Source organism: Pleurodeles waltl, chromosome 5 (assembly GCF_031143425.1).
Source record: "Pleurodeles waltl isolate 20211129_DDA chromosome 5, aPleWal1.hap1.20221129, whole genome shotgun sequence".
NCBI lineage: Eukaryota > Metazoa > Chordata > Amphibia > Caudata > Salamandridae > Pleurodeles > Pleurodeles waltl.
In genome coordinates, this window is record NC_090444.1 from 663,607,246 (window position 1) to 663,622,622 (window position 15,377).

General features: G+C 42.8%; 1 protein-coding gene across 5 annotated transcripts in view; it reads left to right on the forward strand.

The window, feature by feature from the left end:
- Positions 1–2,056: 2,056 nt before the first annotated feature.
- Positions 2,057–15,377, forward strand: part of LOC138295917 (uncharacterized) — a 195,722-nt gene continuing 182,401 nt past the window's right edge. For 2 of the 5 annotated variants that reach the window (XM_069234543.1, XM_069234542.1), the window contains exon 1: positions 2,057–2,244. The gene's annotated coding sequence lies outside the window, so the exon portion shown is untranslated. The remainder of the gene's footprint in view (positions 2,245–15,377) is intronic. The other 3 variants (XR_011203714.1, XR_011203713.1, XR_011203712.1) reach the window with 3 other exon arrangements.

Genomic DNA, 15,377 nt, shown 5'->3' on the forward strand with positions numbered 1-15,377 from the left:
GGACTCACAAGGGGTTGGATGAATGTTTTGCATCCAGAATGCGGTCGCAAAACATTTGCAGTTTACCACCAACTTCAAGTTGGTGGTAACCCACTTGCAAATGGGAAGGGATCCCCAAGGGATCCCTTCCCCTTTGTGTATGTGGGTGCCAATATTTTTTAAGAGCAGGCCTGCTCTTAAAAAATGAAAAGAAAAAAGGAAAGGAAAACTTTAAGGAAAACGCGGTGCCTAAAAAGAATTGCTTTATTTAAAAAGTAATCACAGTCATCATTGTCTGCTGACCAGAGCAGGCCACCGTTCCTGTAATTTTGGCTATTCACAATGGGTCGCAAATTGTGACCTGCCTCACGAACATTAATGAGGCAGGTCAATTTGCGACCCACTGGGAATGACTATGGGGCATATTTCCCTTCCACCCCTTAGCGCCCGCCTACCACCCACATGTGTGCGCTATATCTAAGATACGGAGCACCATGGCGCAGGGTAGGGGGCAATAGCATAATTTGTATTGACACTATTGATGTACTCTGCAGGAGTAGCACCAAAATATTGGTGCTACTCCTGCAGAGTATATTGGAGCCCATTATAAATAATGGAAGTCCCCTTTTAACGCCTGCTGTGAGCAGGTGTTAAAAGTGCAATAAAAGTGATGCTAATGTGACATAAATGTGACCCTATATGTGCTAAAGACACATTGGTACATCTTAACATGCCCCTTCCAAATACCCAATCGCTAACCCATTTTGCAATTCAGTAATAGGTTCCCTAATCACAAAATGTGTTTCGTACATGAGGAAATCCTTTTTTAGTCTTCGCAAACGGCCCGATTTTCCATTTGCGACCGTTTAAAAACATTTGTACATCTGGCCCTAAGAACCTAATTTAAAGTTTGGCGGATGGATACTCCATCACAAGTGTGGCAGGTCCTGCCTGCAATATTACAAGTGCATTACATTCTGATGTACTTGTAATATGGCAAACGGGATATCAGTCACATATGTCAGAGAGTTTCCCATTTGCCAAAGTCTAAATATGGCTCTACACAGGTTTTATCCCTGGCCACTGCCAGGAAAATAGAGCTAATCCTCAATGCTGTGGCAGAATCATCATTGCAAGAAATCGAAAGGCTAAAGTAGCACTTTCCTTTTGGGCATGGCACATGAAATTCACCCAGTAGCATTAGAAATGGAAATGGATTGAGGAGTCTTTATAAAATGATTCTAAATCTGCGACCTGTGTAAAAAAAAGATCTGGAACACATAACACAGGATGATTGGCTGCTCAACGTGCTTTCAGTGATTTCGGACGGCATCTATGAATAGGGGTCTAGTCATTAGACCCCTCTACCATAAGCATCTGATCAGATGCTCTATTTAAAACCTCTTGCTTGCCGGCTGCACAAGGTACGCTAGCGCTAGCTGAGCCATTGTTTTACTTTCATTAATATTCTTAGTATATTGCACTTCACAGAATTGTTATCTGCAAGTTTTTAGCTTTTTGAACCGTAGCAGTGGTATCACTTTTATTGTTGTTTTGCTGTGACTATTTTTACTGCGCTTCACTTTGTACTCTGATTTCACTCCTTTGCTGCCGGTGCCCCTGTTTAGAGGCGTCTGGAGCTTCCTTCCTTTTCCTCCCAGTCTCCCTTGCAAGGCCATTCTCAGCTGCCATTTTAGGTCGGCGGTCTAGTTGTTAGACCCCTCTACCATAAGCATCTAATCAGATGCTCTACTTAAAGCCTCTTGCTTGCCAGCCGCACGAGTTACGCTGGCGCTATCTGAGCCATTGTTTTACTGTCAATAATATTCTTAGTATATTGAACTTCACAGAATTGTTATCTGCACGTTTTTAGCTTTTTAAACCGTAGTAGTGGTATCGTTTTTATTGTTGTTTTGCTGTGACTATTTTTACTGCGCTTCACTTTGTACTCTGATTTCACTCCTTTGCTGCCGGTGCCCGTGTTTAGAGGCCTCCGGCAGCTTCCTTCCTCTTCCTCCCTCTCTCCCTCGCAAGGCCATTCTCGGCCGCCATTTCATGTCGGCGGTCTAGTCGTTAGACCCCTCTACCATTAGCATCTAATCAGATGTGCTATTTAAAGCCTCTTGCTCGCCGGCCATGCAGCGGAGGCGCGCAGCGGGCGATCCACTGGCGCACAGCTGGCACGCTAAATGCAAGCCCGTCTGCACCCGTCCGTGCCCGGAAGTGCCCAGAGCCAAGAAATACTGCTCCTTCCTCTATCAATAGGTTGGTTTATTCTCCTTCTCAATTACCAGCCTTTAGAAGCCACACAGCATGTATAACACCCCTTGACGCACCGCTCTATCGTGCCTCCTCTCCCTGCTCCAGCTGCTCTTGGACTCCGACTACTCTTCTGCCCTCCAAAAACTCTCCCTGCCAGTTAGGTAGATTGCTTTTGCTTAACTGCCGTTCTTTACCGGCACACTGCCTGCACATTCACACTCTTTTAGAAGATCATCAACCTGACACTCTATTTCTTACTGAAACTTGGCTGAGGGAAGACTCCTCTTTCGACATCCTCAAGGCACTACCACCCAACTATTCAATAGTCCATATAGATAGACCTCACTCAAGAGGTGACGGCATCGCCATTATCTACAAGAACACTATTAAATGTGCCACATCAACACTTGCTATCTCTGGATATGAGAGTATGGCCTTCTCATTATACCTGTCGGCCACCTACACCTTTTCTGGGATTCTCATTTATCAGCCTCCAGGTTCCTGTGTTAGCTTCTTAGAAGCCTTACCAGATGCTGTGGCAGGTCTTATTTGTAAACCCCCTAATCTTACTATTCTGGGTGATTTTAATATTCACATTGATAATGCAGACTGCCCTTCTGCCAAATCTCTTTTAGCTTCTCTGTTGGCGTTAGATCTGACCCAGTACTCTACTGACTACCCACCTTAAGGGCCATACTATTGATCATGTATTTAGCAACTCCCCTGATCTCTCTATCTTTCCCCTCTGCCTCTCCCCTGGACAGGTCATTATCTCTTGTCATTCACTCCCTCGTACAACTTCCCTTCGGGTTCGCAAGTCCTGACTAAAATCTCTGGGCGTATCTGGTCAAAATTGGTGCCTAGTGAATGGCACAAGGCACTTTGCTCCTCTTCTTCGACTCACAACCACTCTAACCCTACCACTGTAGAGTTGTTTAATAAGTGGATCTCTACCTCCCTGGACTCCATCCTGCCTATTAAGATGAGATTAAAAAAAGCAATTCACAAGGTTAATCCTTGGTTCTCTCCTTTTCTGTTAGAACTTACAAAGTACTGTAAAAAAACTGGAAAGAATCTGGAGGAAAAACTACAACTCCTCTTCCAAGGAAACCTATAGGCAAGCCATCAGACGTTACCAACAAAACATGAAATTAGCTCAGTCCGCTTACTATAGCACCAAAATTGAACAATCAGCCAACTCCCAGAAAGAAATCTTCCAGATTTTTAAGGAACTTACATTGGCTTCCCAAACCGACTCTCCTATGGAAGCATCTATTAAACACAGTAACCTGTTAGCTGCTCACTTTCAGGATAAAATCACTAATATATATTCTTCGTTCTCCTCTGTCTCACCACAAGAACCTCTGGATTGCCAGGCTCTTGTTCCTCTACCCTCAGGGATCTCGCTGACTGTCTTTCAACCTCTTACAGATGCTCTGGTCACCAACTCTCTTCTTAATATTAAATCGGGCTCTCCTCTTGATCCCGCCCCTCTGTCTATTCTGTCCCTGGCCTCAGACATCATTGTTCTGCCCCTAATGGAAATATTAAATCATTCCCTCTCCTCATGTTCCTTGCCTCAGTCCTTTAAGCACGCCATTATCAAACCCCTTTTGAAAAAGCCCAAATTAGACCCCGCTGTTCTTGATAACTATAGGCCTATTGCTCTTCTCCCCATTCTAGCAAAGATCCTGGAAAAGCATGTTAATTACCAACTGACCAGTTTTCTCGAGAATCATGAGCTCCTAGACCCCACCCAAATGGGTTTTAGAGCCCAACACAGCACTGAGTCGGCTCTTTTAGCGGTCACTGAGTCTACTCTGCAACTTCTGGATCATGGCGGACATGCAGCCATCATCCTGCTTGATCTCAGTGCAGCCTTCGACACAGTGGATCATAACCTCCTCTGCCACAGACTTTCTAAGATGAGGATAGAGGGCACCGCATTATCCTGGCTCTCCTTTTTTCTGATAGGAAGAACGTTTCAAGTATTAGACCGCTCTTTCCTATCCGATATCTGTCCTTTGACCTGTGGAGTTCCCCAGGGCTCCTCCTTGAGCCCGACTCTTTTTAATATCTATTTATCTTCCCTGGCTAAAGTTGTTAACCCCCACAACCTCTCAATGGTCGCCTACTCTGACGATACCCAATTAATAGTATCCCTCTCGAGTGCCGGGGCTTCCTCTTCTACCAATCTGTCCCGTTGTTTGGCCGACATCGGTAACTGGATGACCCGATCTAAACTGAAATGTAACGGCGGGAAATCAGAGGTGATGATTGTGGGCAATGGGTCCCCGTCTATCCCTTTGGCATTGTATTCTGAGGCTTTATATAGTCTCCCCCCAAGGCACACATTAAAAGCCTGGGCTTTTGGCTGCATCCCAGTCTAACCATGGAACATCAGTCCAAAAAAATCTCTTCCATGTGTTTTGGGCTGTTAAGATCTCTTAGGAAGATTTTTAATCTTCTACCTCTTACGGCCAGAAGAATCCTCATTCAGACTATGATTCTCCCCCGCCTCGACTACGGTACCTCTTTATTTCTTAGCTCCCCTGAATACGTGGTGAAAAAACTACAGGTTGTGCAGAATGCAGGAGCCAGGCTCCTCACGAACCTACCCAGACATAACTCGGCGAAGCCGGCTCTTACAGCACTTCATTGGCTGCCCATAAAGCAACGTGTCCATTTAAAAGCCTTAGCCTTATGTTTGACCTATAAAGCCCTTCACAATAAGGGTCCTCTCTTTCTCAGACAACGCTTTTCTTTCACACTCCTACCAGAAGTCTGAGAACCTCTACCTCTCGGCTAGCTCATATAGCACAGTTTAAGAGATCGTGGGGAGGTAATTCCTTTTTGGTCAAAGCTGCACGTCTCTGGAATGCACTCCCTTCAGAGCTTTGGTACAAACCCTTGTAACGTTTATTCAGGAAAAAATTAAAAACCGTCCTTTTTAGTAGCTAACTTCGGTTCTACCGCTTTTTTCACCTCAGCTGTTGTCACGCATTTTCAGCGCTGGGATGCCCTAGGGTAGCTATGCGCTTTATAAAACTGTAAAACTAAACTAAACGTTATTCCCATCCACCTTTTTAGGGTTGAGCGCGCAAAGCGCTCTTTCACTGTTGTTATCTCTCTAAGGGCTGGTAACCACGCCCATCGTTTTGGTTGGTTCGTGGGCTTGCCTTTTGAAATTGGCTTGTTTTGATTAGTGAAGAGCATGCATACATCATGCCTTTTCCAGTGTTTAGCCCTCCTGGAGGGCACCAGCCAACTACTGAAAACATACGAGGCTCCATGTTTTCTGTATGGTTTCTGGGCTACATTTTCTCTTTATTTCGCAGGCAGGGCAATCTCTCTGAGCATTAGTAGCGCATTTTCCATGACATCCATTCATTTACATAGATAATTGCACTTTTGCAGGTTACATGGATAATTGTACTTTTGCTTTTACGTTTCACTGCGAGTGAACTTCTGTTTTGTTTTGTGTGTTTGCTTCGTGCTCATTGCGGCCGTGGGCTCACTTATGTGAAACTGTTTATCTTTTCAGTTTATGTGGCAAGATAAGTCCGGGAGTTTACAACGCTAATAACTCTAACTCGAGGAAACGCGAGACCTATTCCATTGCAAATTTGTGTTTCTTCTTTTCCTGGATGGTGACGCTGTATATCGTTTTATTTATTGTTTTCGTTATATTTGCTCATACTTAATTATTGGTTCGTTAGAAAAAAGAAGCCGGTATTATTTATCTTTTAACAGGGTTAAATACTAACATGACTAGTTCATTAAGATCACTTATTAATCCCATTTCACTCTAAAAGTAAGAGATCTTGGGTAGCAGACAAACAAACAGAAACCTGAAACAGAATTTGTGGTTACAGTCATCAGTATGTTCTCTTCCTGTTTACATAACGTTGCCATAGACAATGGGGGGAAGAGCGCTTGGCTCGAGCAGGCTGTGAAAGTGAAGGTAGAGCACAATTATACGGAACAAATGTGGTTTGTGTTTTTGTAACTTTCATTCAGAGGTAAAGCCTTGTGATAAGGTTATCATTCCATTGCCTGAGACGATACACCAGTTGACACAAACAATACAATATTTCCTAGTACAATTCGTGTCATAAATTTTGAGCCGTTTTACTTGACATCTGACAAATGGGTTATCCTATGTTTTTTATAAGTGTGAGCTGTGGATCTCTGGTGAGACCTGACATTTTTCCTCCGGGGCTGATTAATCTGAATTACCATTTCTCTTACATTTTACAGTTGTAAGTGTGTGAGGCTTTCAATGCAAATTATTGTTCAAGCTTCTGTATGCTAGAAAGAGGTGTTACTTAAAAAAACTAGGAGAGTTTACTTTTGAGTTCTGCAGAATATTGAAATTGACAGCTGGAAACCCACAATAAAGTTTTGTGAACTTCGGGATCCTACTTTCTGACAATTAATGATTATATTTTTGTATGAGATTCTAAAACTATTTGCTGCCAATAGCTCTTCATATCACATACTCATACTGTGAAACTGACATGAACACATATTTTGAGGGCCCTGTTAACAACTGCATTTTGTAGTAATAAGTAGGTTTTATTTATTGACAATTGGTTTAACATTAAATAACTTTTGCTTACATTTCTAAATATTTTAAATATTTACATATATTATTTACAATAGTTCGTATGGGGTTGTATTTGAAGTCCATATCTATTTTATGTTCTATGGGAGGATATTGTCCTACAGTGTTATGCATGGAAATTAAATGAAAAATAAATATTGAGAAACCACATTAGAGGAAACCAAATCATGGAGAATTAGCTTTAAGGAAAGACAATTTTAAGAAAATACAAATAAATCGACAATGAAAGGAAACATTTTAAAGGAAAGATCATTTTAAGGCAAAATCCAAAATTACATTAAACGTGGGTGGAGTTTATGGGTATTGAAGATTTTTTTCCGGCACAGAATGGGTGATGTTTAGGGGTGATGAAGGTTTTATTAGGGATCAGGAATGGGGGGACTTTGGGGTAGCGAGCGATTTCACAGTACACAGATGAATGGAGTTTAGAGGTGGTTAGGGTTTTTTAAGGTTCAGTGATGGGTAAAGATCAGGGGCAGTGCATGGTTTTTAGAGTTCAGGAATAGGTGAAGTTTACAGTTGGTGGGAGTTTTAGAGATTTGGGATGGGTGGAGTTTATGGACAGAAAGAGTTTTAGAGTTTAGGAGTAGGTGGACTTTAAGGTGGTAAGGGGTTTCAATTGTTCAAGAGGGGGTGGAGTTTAGATGTAGAAAGGGTTTTTAGGGTTCATAGATTGGGAAGTTTAGGGGTGATGTGGAGTTTTTAGGTTCCATGGATGGGGGAGTGTTTTTTAGAACTCAGAGATGAGTGGGGTGAAGATGTAGAAAATGGGTTTTAGGGATCAATAATGGGTAGAGTTTAGAGATGGTGAGTGGATTTAAGGTTTAGAGATGGATGGAGTCTAAGGCTAGAAACTGGTTTTGAGGCTCAGGAGATGGTGGAGTTTAGGGGTCAGGGATGTAGTAGTTTAGGCGTCATGAGGGGATTGTAAAGTTAAGGATAGGTGGAATTTGGGGCTAGAAAAAAGGCTTTCAGGGTTCAGTAATGGGTAGAGTTTAGTGGTCAGGGTGAGTGTAGCTTAGACATGCCTAGGTTTTTAAAGGGCAGAGATTGATAGTGATTATGGGTGGTGAGGGATCAGTAAATTAAAAGCATCCAATCTATTTGACAATGTAATATATATAAATCTGAAATGGTGCCCCCTGATGTAAAGCACTTAAATAGGTAGTTTTGGCTAAAATGTTTATGAAAGTACAACTTGAAGCCATTGCAATTACACCTTAAAAAATATGCATTGAAGAGCAAATGTTAAAAACATCTACATTCTATGAATTTGTTTCTATGAAATGGTAAATTCCTTTCATCATTTAAATTTCCATTAAACAGTTTAAGTGAAAAGGTTTTTCAGTAATGGTTTCCATGAAATAGTTTTAATATGAATTTGCAAAGAGATGTACTAGTTGTTGGCTATGTCTAGTTATGACTGGTTTGGGTCCTTTATTGGTCAAGCTTACCAGTCAGCACAAGCTGTTCGGTTGCAAAATACATATTATCAGCTTATCAAGAACTAACAGTGGATTTAGAGCCCACCCATCACCACTGACTGGCTTTATTGTCACTCTCATTTGCTTTCCTCTTATTCAATGGGTTGCCTTGTCAGTTCCATGTGTGTCCTTCCCAGTAGCATAGCCTATTTACTTGTGTCATTCCACTGCTCACTTTGAGTGAACTACGTTTTTCTCTTTGCTTAAGCAGTATATGAGAGTGCACATGTTTTCCGTCTCTCTCCCTTATCCGCTTCTCTCTCTCCTCTTTTTGCTTCATGTTGCTTTCTCTCATCTCTCTCCTGTTCTTGGTGTTCTGCTTTTCTCAACCCTCCCTCTCACCCCCTAACACCTTATTGATTCCCATCCAACTGCTTATCAAACCTTACTTTACCCAAATGCTACTGTTGTTTATCGTTTCTCCAATTTGCTTGCTGAAAAGAGGGCTGGCCAAGTGATACCCTTTCCAGCACTCATTCACTTGTTTATTGCAGGCAAAAGGAGCTCTGAAGCACCGCAGCCACCCCTGTTGTGTTTGCATAAACTTTTGTTTACTTAGAGAAGCTCGATTTGGGGACATGGACAAGCCTTCCATATGTGATTTCTGCAGCAGCTGTGTGGCATGCACTCCCCAGCCCCTATGACTTTACTGCTCTAAGGCCAACACTGCAGCTTTCTTTGGGACTGCCAAATGGGAATTACAAGACATCCTAGAGTAAACAAATTCACTTTTCCAACGTTTCCTGTGTTAGAAATGGGGTCTCTAGTTGGCAGTCAGTTTGCTCTCTGTCCAATTAGGAACCTTCACTCTAGTCAGGGCAATGGAGATACACACTTAAAATAACCCCTGCTTACCCCCATTGTAGCTTGGCTCCACCAGTCAGGCTTATCTCAAAGACAATGTACAAAGTATTTGTATCAACACACACTGTAGTACAGCTTAAAACTACATAATGTACACCACACCAGTTTAGAAACATAGGTAATATTTATCTAAATCAAACAAGACCAAAACAACAAAAATCCAACATATACAAGTCAAGGTATGAATTATATTAAATAATAAGAGTCTTACTCCATAGAAAGCAATGGAAACTTTGTTGTTACACAAAGTACCTGGTTTGCTTCAAAATACAAAGCAGCAGGGGCAATTGTGCATCGGAGAAGTCAGCAATGCGGTGATTCTTTACTCAAAAGTGAAGCCATGCATCGTTTCTTCTTCGGTCGGATAGGAGATGCATAATTTTTCTCTCCTGCAAGAGAGCGGTGCGTCAATTTCCAGATGGAGCACCTTTGATCCACGCAGGTTCACGATGACTTTGAAACTCAGCGATGTTGTGTGAGAAATCCAGCCGCACAATGACGGAAAAACTGCTCTGAGTGGGATTTGCGTAGTTTTCAGCAGCTGCACGTGGATTTTTGTGTCATTTCTTTAGCTGCGATGCAGGTGTTGCATCTATTTCCCAACTGGGACGCAGATGGTGCATCGATTTCAGCCACAAGGTGGGTGGCATGTTGTTTTTACAGCCACGTTACAGGTGGTGCACTCAATTTTCCCTGCACGGCTCCCTGTGCATTGATTTTGGTTCTTGTTCTACCAGCTTCACCATTCAAGGGCCCAGGGAGTGGATAGGGCACCACTTGGCAGGGCATGAGTCTGAGCAGAGAGTCCGGGTGTTGGCAGAGGAAGTCTTTGATGGCCCTGAGACTTCAAAACAGGAGGCAAGCTCAGTCCAAGCCCTTGAAGATTCTTCACAAGCAGGGGTATACCACATAGTCCAGTCTTTGTCCTTTTTCAGACAGAAGCAGTAACTGCAGGCCAACCCAGTAAAGCACAATCACAGGCAAAGGGGCAGCACTCTTCCTCCAGCTCTTCAGCTCTTCTCCTTGGCACAGGTTCCTCTTGGTTCCAGAAGTAATCTGAAAATAGGGGGTTTTGGTTCCTTTACTTATACCCCTTTCTGCCTTTGAAGTAGGCAAACCTCATAAGAAAGTCTCTGATGTTCACAAGATCCTGTCTTGCCCAGGTCTGGCTCCAGACTCACACCAGGGGGTTGGAGATGGCATTGTATAAGGGCAGGCATAGCCCATTCAGGTGTAAGTGACCACTCCTTCCTCCACTCTAGCCCAGATGGTCCATCAGGATAGGCAGGCTATACCCCCAGCTCACTTTGTGTCACTGTCTAGTGGAGATTCACAAACAGCCCAACTGTCAGTCTGACCCAGACAGGGAATGCACAAGCAGTCACAGAATGGTTTAAGCAAGAAAATGCCCACTTTCTAAAAGTAACATTTTAAAACTGATAATTAAAAAAACAACTTTACCAAAAGATGTATTTTTAAATTGTGAATTCAGAAACACCAAACTCCAAACTTCTGTCTGCTTCCAAAGGGAAACTGCACACAAAAGATATTTAACTGCAACCCCCATGTTAACCTATGTGAGAGATAAGCCTTGCACCACTGAAATACAAATTTTGCAGCATTTCACTGTTAGGACATGTAAAACACATCTGGACATGTCCCACCTCTAACATACTCTGCACCCTGCCCATGGGGCTCTGCCTTTGACCTACCTTAGGGGTGCCTTACATGTATAAAAAGGGAAGGTCTGGGCATGGCAAGTGGGTACACTTGGCAGGTCAAATTGGTAGTTTAAAACTGCACACACAGACACTGCAGTGGCAGGTCTGAGCCAGCTTTACTGGGCTACTCGTGGGTTGCACAATCAGTGCTGCAGGTCCACTAGTAGCAATTTATTTATTGGCCCTGGACACCACTAGTGAACTTTACTAGAGACTCACTAGTAAATCAAGTATGCCAATCACATTCGGAGCTGCGGTATGGGGTTACACTGACTGTTCAAGTCTACTGGTAGTGAAAAATAAGTTTTTGAGAAGGCTGTTAGCAGTCCCTCAATCCACTCCAGCTGCTTTTTGCCATGATGAAGTGTGGCTGAGGGATATAGCCGATCATGTAAGAACGCAACCTTTACTGCTCTGGCCAAGAGTACGGCTAAATCCTGAAGCCCACTTGTACAGATTTGTGATCAGAGACTGTTTGTCACTGACATGCTCAATGGATATTCCTTGGATTAGATATATAAATACCATGTTCTCACGTCTTGGGGCAAAGGAATATTTCCAGATCCTACATCCTTGCCGGGAGGGGGGGAAGAAGGTGGTTATACAGAGAACTAAGGATCTGTACTCGCACTTTAATCATAACCCTGATTTAACTGGTAACATGTCTGGGGCTCGGGAGCATCTGTCTCTAATGCCATTATTTCCCAAGTTATATCTTAGTATGATCACCTCCGAACGGCACAGTTTATTTTTTTTACTAGATTCTGCCTGAAATCCATACATTTTTTCTTGGCATTTCCAACTAAAGAGACCTGGTTCAAGAATCTGCCCTCATGCAGTTGTGATTGTAGATCACATCAAAGTGCCTTTCATTTCATCCTCTTTTGTAATCTACAGATCCCAGAAGAAGGTCTTTACGCCCGGCCCTTCTTTTCTCGGGTACCAGATGCAGTTATCCTGCCTTTTCTTATTTACAGGATTTGGGCAGAGAGGAGGCAATAGAGGCGGTGCTAAATTTCATAAATGCTGCTATCCGAATTCATAAGTGTTATTAACTGTTTTAATTGTTTTTGTACATGACACTGTTATTTATTTTATTTGTTAAGTTTTTTCTGATTATGATGTTTGTAATTGACTGTATTATGGCTCTTTTGAGCCAAACAAAGGCCCTTATTTATACTTTTTTAGCGCCGTTTTTTAACGCAAAAGCAGCGCAAACTTACAAAATACAATTGTATTTTGTAAGTTTGCGCTGCTTTTGCGTAAAAAAATGACGCAAATGCAGTGCTAAAAAAGTATAAATATGGGCCAAAGTTTTTTGATGATGATGAAGTATGCCAATCATGGAAAAGCCAATTACACATACAATTTACACAGGGAGCACTTGGCCTTTAGCACTGCTCAACACTGGTAAAGTACCCAGAGTACCAAAAACAGCAAAAACAGAGTCCAGCACACAGTCAAAACAAGGGAAGCAGAGGCAAAAATGACAGGGGAGACCACGCCAAGGATGCCAGGTCTAACACCCTGTCACTGCTGGTAGAGAGCACTAACATGTGAAATGTACTCCACTCTCTCTGTCTCTCGCTCTCTCCTCTCATGCTTCTGTAAACATATTTCTCCTTTTTTGCAGTTCCTCCATGTTTGGTAAAATAATGTTTGAAACAAAACTGTCACACAGTTACTATTTATAAATGCACTATTTGATTCATTAATTGCATTTCAATTATTTTGATTTTGATTTTCTCAGTATGCACTGTTGCATCTTCCAGTAACTTTAGAGAACATGTGTGGGTCTGTTTTAAGACTGCTGCTGTTATTACAGGCTAGCAATACTGCAGCACTGGGAATCAAGGTGTGAGGGTCACTACTCTAATTAGGACTCTAATATAGTACATATTCACTCTTCTGGGGGTCCTAGTTCTTGCTTTCATTATGGTAACCCTTTGGGGGGAGAGGCAGGTACACTAACTGTACAGTCCATCTTCTAAAGTACAAAGGAAGCACACAATTCTCTTAAATATGCACACACCACAGTACTTTCTACAAGACTAACACACTACTGCCTTTAAAGTACATATGTACCACACAGTAGCCTTCACTATACAGTGAGTGCACCATATCTCCTTTAAAACACACGTGCACGCAGTCCCTGCAATATACAAATGTTGCACACTTCTTCACCATAAAACATGCACCCACCATGTAGCAGTCCACTATATTCCATAAACATTTGGAGCATACATTTCCTTACCCTCAAGGCTACTGGAAATATGCACTTGTGCTGCCTTGGCATTGTTCGTATCATCTTCTGCAGGATCTACAAATTTTGATAAAAAAGTGTTTCTAGCATACACTATTCAAAATTTACTTAGAACATGGCAACACATGTTGCTGTGCAGTGGAAGCTCGTTGGAAAGCTTGACTGGTCAACTTTATGTTGCTTATTTAAATATTTCTTATTTACATATTTGGGTATTACCCTGATACTAACGAGGCCCAAACTATGCCCAGACAGTGTTAATAAGAGTAAAGATGAGAAAATAATGAAATAATACTATCACAACATATGCTACATTATGCTGTATAATTTGCCTTTTCCTGCTGCTTAACTCAGTCAAACCTGCCACATAATTTGGCCCCCCGTGCTGCATAGTTGCAGTGGCCCTCGTTTCCATCTTTCCCTGAAACATACAACCTCCTCTAGTCATGTTTCATACAAATCCCTTTCATGTGCACATTCTGCACACTTCTTTCTTATGTACAAACAAACGGGCTCGTGGATGCAGTATAGCCATTGAGCACTCAACCACCTTCTCCATATGCATCTAGTACACAGCCCCCTTCGGAACACATGCCATTTTCGTACACACAAACCATAAACAGCCAAATATCATACACTCTAACACAGCTCCTTTCAAAACTGCATGTAGTACAAATTAATCTTACCTGCACACTGTCAGTGCACACTCAACTTCCAAAAACTCTTGTCTCATACAGCCCCACAGTCATCCCGCATAGTACAAAATACCCCTTTCGTATACATAAGTAGCACAAATTGTCGTAAAGATTCTACCACACAAACATATTGTCATTCCTGCTTCTGCATGCACATGTGAACCCAGAGTCTTTCAATCCATACAATATACATTCGCTACAATATACACACAGTACCTTTTTAATGTACACATGTTTTGCAATGTTCCATCCTAACACAAATGCAGTACAATTCCTTTGTACATACACAGTGCACTGTGACCTGCGATTGAAAAACTCACACTTCCCCCTTACGAAGAAAGCACACCGGGCACTGCAATGTAAACGTCAAGAGGAACACCACAATCTCTATACATTTTGTAGCAAATAGTTCCCTATCATACATATATAGGGGCATATTTATACTCTGTTTGCGCCGGAATTGCGTTGTTTTTTTTGACGCAATTCCGACGCAAAACTAACTCCATATTTATACTTTGGCGTTAGACGCGTCTAGCGCCAAAGTCCATGGAGTTTGCGTCATTTTTTAGCGTGGACACTTACTTTGCGTTAATGATATGCAAGGTAGGCGTTCCCGTCTAAAAAATTGACTCCAAAGCATGTGCGCCGTATTTACACTCCCGGGCAAAATTCACGCCCGGGAGTGGGCGGGTCAAAAAAAATGACGTACGGCCGATTTTGCGCCGTTTTTTAGCGCCTGGACAAGGCAGGCGTTAAGGGACCTGTGGGCTCGGAAGGAGCCCAGAGGTGCCCTCTCATGCCCCCAGGGACACCCCCTGTCACCCTTGCCCACCCCAGGAGGACACCCAAGGCTGGAGGGACCCATCCCAGGGACATTAAGGTAAGTTCCGGTAAGTATATATATATTTTTTTTTGTGGCATGGGGGGCCTAATTTGTGCCCCCCTACATGCCACTATGCCCAATGACCATGCCCAGGGGACAGAAGTCCCCTGGGCATGGCCATTGGGCAAGGGGGCATGACTCCTGTCTTTGCTAAGACAGGAGTCATTTCTATGGGGGTTGGGAGTCGAAAAAAATTGCGCAAATCGGGTTGAGGCGAAAAATTTGCCTCAGCCTGACTTGCCCCATTTTTTGGCGCCCAAGCTCCATATCCCCCTACGCCGGCGCTGCCTGGTGTACGTCGTTTTTTTCCACGCACACCAGGCAGCGCCGCCGGCTAACGCCGGCTAACGTCATTGATTAAATACGGCGCCCTCATGGCGCTTCAGAATGGCGTTAGCCGGCGCTAATTTTTTTGACGCAAAACTGCGTTAGCGCAGTTTTGCGTCAAAAAGTATAAATATGGCCCACAGTACGGTTCCATGTTCACAAGCAACCCCTTCTATACCCACAGGATTCACACTACTTCTGCAAACATACACAAGCACAAGGTGCTGTGCCAGTATCCCATGCAGCAAACTACCCCGTTTCATATACTCATT